Genomic DNA, 4,185 nt, shown 5'->3' with positions numbered 1-4,185 from the left:
ACTCACTTTGTAGACCAGGCTGGCCTCGAACTCAGAAATCCGCCTGCCTCTGCCTCCCGAGTGCTGGGATTAAAGGCGTGCACCACCACGCCCGGCTGCCACCCTTCAAATGCATTGGTTTGCCAATCCTCCTTATTCCAGGATGTATGCATCCAACTGTTCCCAGCCTGAGCATGTTGACAGTAATAGAAATGTGTAGAAAAGTTAAACATAAGAAATAACATGAGGTAAGAAAAAAGATGCAAATCTCAATCCTTTCCTGCTACTATATCTAATAACTGAGAAAATTATATGGAATTTTCATGGAAATGAATGGAACAAGTACTCTTAATTATAGATCTGATTTCCAAACCTTTGAGTATATAATCTGAAGTAAATGCAGAAGCCTGAAACCTAGAAAATGATCAGGGAAAGTTACTCTAGGAAAAAAGGATAGTAAGACACAAAAATAAAGAGATTAAGTAGTAGGCTTTAACTGTGAAGGAGAGAGGGGGCCATTTCAGACAAAAAGGAAAGAAAACATTAATCATGTTTGAAGAGACATGTGAAAACATTATTTTATAAGCTTTGTTTTAAAGATCAATATAAAGATGACAAATGGGCTGAGAAAGAAATCATGGAAATAACACTCTACACAATAGCAACAAATAATACATGCTATTGTTGGATAACTCTAACCAAGAATGTCAAACACTTGTATGACAAAAAAAAAAAAATATATATATATATATATATATATATATATATATATATATATAAAACACTTTGAAGAAGATATCAGGAGATGGAAAGATCTCTCATGCTAGTTCATGCTAGTGGATCTGTGGAATTAACATATAAAAATATCCATCCAACCAAAAGCAATCTACACAGTCAACACAATCCCCATCAAAATTACAAGACAATTCTTTACAAACCTTGAGAGGACATTTCTCAATTTTATATGGAGAAACAAAAGGACCAGGATTGCTAAAACAATTCTCTACAATAATAGAACTTTAGGCTGTATCATCATACCTGATTTCAAGCTACAGGGAAGAATTTGTAGTAGTAAAATCCTCATGGTATTGGCATAAAAACAGGCTTATCAATGAAATTGATTCAAATACCCAGCCATAAATCTACAAAACTATGGACACCTGGGCTTTTTATAGAGAGCCAGAAATACACAATGGGAAAAAGAACCTTCAGTAAACAATGCTAGTCTAACTGGATGCCAACACGGGGAAGAATGAAAATAGATCCTTATCTATCATCCTGAGCAAAATTCAAATCCAAGTGGATCCAAAACCTCAACATAAAAACAGATACAATAACCTAGAACACATTGGCACAGAAGACAAGATCCTGAACTAAGAACAAAAATCAATAAATGACACTTCATGAAACTGAAAAGCTTCTGTAAGGCAAAGGATATCGCCAAAATGATAAAATGGCAACTTACAGAATGAGAAAAGATTCTCACCAACTCCATATCTGGCAGAGATGTACTATCCAAAATATATAAATAAGAAACTAGATACCAACAAACCAAATAATCCAATTAAAAAGAAGTATTCAAAAGAAATTAAAAAGAAGTATTCAAAAGAAATCAAGGAACTCAAATGGCTGAGAAACACTTAAAAAGCATTCAACATCATTAGCCATTAGGGAAATACAAACCAGAACTGCTTAGATATTCCATCTTAAACCTTTCAGAATGGCTAAAACACAGGTAACATCACACACTGGTAAAGCTATAGAGCAAGGGGGATGTTCCTACATCGCTGGAGTGAGTGCAAATTTGTATAGCCACTATGAAAATCAGTATGGTGGTTCCAAAAAATTGGGAATTAACATACTTCAGAACCCAGGTATAACACTCTCAGGCATACATACAAAGTACACTCCATCTTGCCACAAGAACTATGTTTATAATAAACATAAAGTAAAAACAACCTAGATGTCCCTTAACCAAAGAATTGATAAAGAAAATGTGGTATTTCAAGACACAACAGGAAAGCTGTACCCATGAAATCTCAACAATATGGCTGCTAAACCATATCTGAATGGTAACAACACCAGGTGACAAGACAGTGTAGATAGGAAGAAGAAAATCCACAAGGAGTCATCCAAAGAGAAAGAGTCCAAGGCTATGAGAGAGCAAGAATCAATTTCCTGTAGAGATGAGCTCTCTAATAGGTTACCTAGACCCAAATGTCAACCCTAAACATATGTACATAAGAGCAACACTAAATATATTAAGTTTGTGTGTGTTTGTGTGTGTGTGTATGAGAGAGAGACAGAGAGACAGCAAAGAGCAGAAAGAGACAAAGAGACAGAGAGAAATAATGATTAAAGAACAGGTAATGAATGTGAGAGGGAGATGGGAAGACAGAGAAGTTGGAGAGAATTCATGTATAAAATCTCAAAAAATACCATATGTAAATCAAAATAATTTTCTCTTAGTATTGAATTAACAGAAGCTGAGTGGCAACTCCTCCCTTTATAAAGGTTAAAGATACATCTTGCAATTTATCACTTTAAACACTTTTTATTATTATTATTATTATTGTTATTATTATTATTATATTATTATTATTTTTACACTGAACATGTGTAAAATAGGTTTGTACCTAATCCCATAGAACATTTGAGTTTGTGTTTTCTGCTCTTTTATGAAAAACTATTTCGTAGAGGCAGTTACAATTAACAAGAGAGAGGGAGAGTGGACGAGAACAATTTTGTGGATGATACAATCTTACTGTAACTGTTTGAATTAGCCTAGAGTGCCCTGCTTTTCACTCCCTCTCCCCAACCCCTCCAGCGTGCCTAGAAAAGGTTGGCATCTCATTTTGCTCTACTATGACCCCTATGTTCACTAGAAGAACATTATATAAGTACTTAATTTCTTATACTTATTTACCAATATGTTGATTTTGATAGACTAAGTAGTTCATCAAAATCATTCATCAAAGTATATGGATTAAGCTCTCAGTAAAGGTTCATTAAACTCAACTGCCCTTACTTCAGAGCTCCAATCATTCATAGGAAAAAAAAAAACTGAGAAAACTGACAGGGGAGTTTCAGAATAATTTAGTTCTGATCTTCACTTAATAACTAACCCATGAGTGACTTTGGGCCAAAATACATTTCTCTGAGCTTCAGAGTCACATACTAAAATGTACAAATGTAGTGGATTTAAGTGCCCTCAAGGGTCAAGGTGCCTGGTGGACAAATGATGCCCAGGAGACATTTAAGACAATAAATTGATGGATATTTCTCTGAGGTCCTGAGATCATTGTAGTTATGAAATTATGTTGTCAATTCCATTCAAAATGTCATTAAACTAAAATGAGTCACAACTATAGATGTGTGGTTAAAATGTTGGAGGACGGTCAAAGGGGAGTTTCCTGAGCCTAACCAGCCTTACACAATCCTTTATAACAACTAATTCTTAGCAAAGTAAAACTCTACAGAAGCCAAGTTTCAGGTCGCTCATCAGCATCCTCTAGAGTTCTTTTTGTTTTGTACAAGTACATGAGAATGAAAACATCTAAAATGTGTTCATTAATTCTGGTAGAATTGTTATCATTATGGTTTCTCATGTGGAGATAGTGCAAATAATAACAGGGATTTAAGCTACTCTGACTTGGGGTCTTATTTTCTTTCCTTTGGTCTTATTTACTTTGAAGTGTGCCAGTTCAGTTTTTAAAACAGTTCTATCTGGGTTTAAGCAGGGTTGACTATGTAAACTTGCTCTATTGCACACTTTGAAAAATCTGGGTGATTCTGGCAATAATTCTTGAGAAATCCTCTACAGTCTTTTACCTACCACCCAGAACTTCACATACTCCAGTCATTGTTCTTACATCATGATGTAATTATGTAAATATCTAAATATTCAGTATTGCCATTCCTTAAAGCCTTTTAACTATTGAAAAGCATACATCATTTATGCTCATATCCCAGTACTTTACATAGCTGCTCCTCTTGCAGAATAGTTGAAAAATTTCAAGTCACAATGTGTATTTAAAACTGTGTCAAGGATAGTATCGAGGAATAAATGAAAACAGCTTTTGTGTGATATATAAATCCTACTCTATTACTGTTTATTCATCTTGCTGCACTCTGAGGAAGAGAGTCTTCTTATCTAACACATCTGCAGTGGCTAAGGAAGCTGTTCCTGGCATCTTGCAGAATCGA

The sequence above is a fragment of the Mus caroli genome, chromosome 7 (assembly GCF_900094665.2).
Source record: "Mus caroli chromosome 7, CAROLI_EIJ_v1.1, whole genome shotgun sequence".
Taxonomy (NCBI): domain Eukaryota; kingdom Metazoa; phylum Chordata; class Mammalia; order Rodentia; family Muridae; genus Mus; species Mus caroli.
This window is presented reverse-complemented; position numbering follows the sequence as displayed.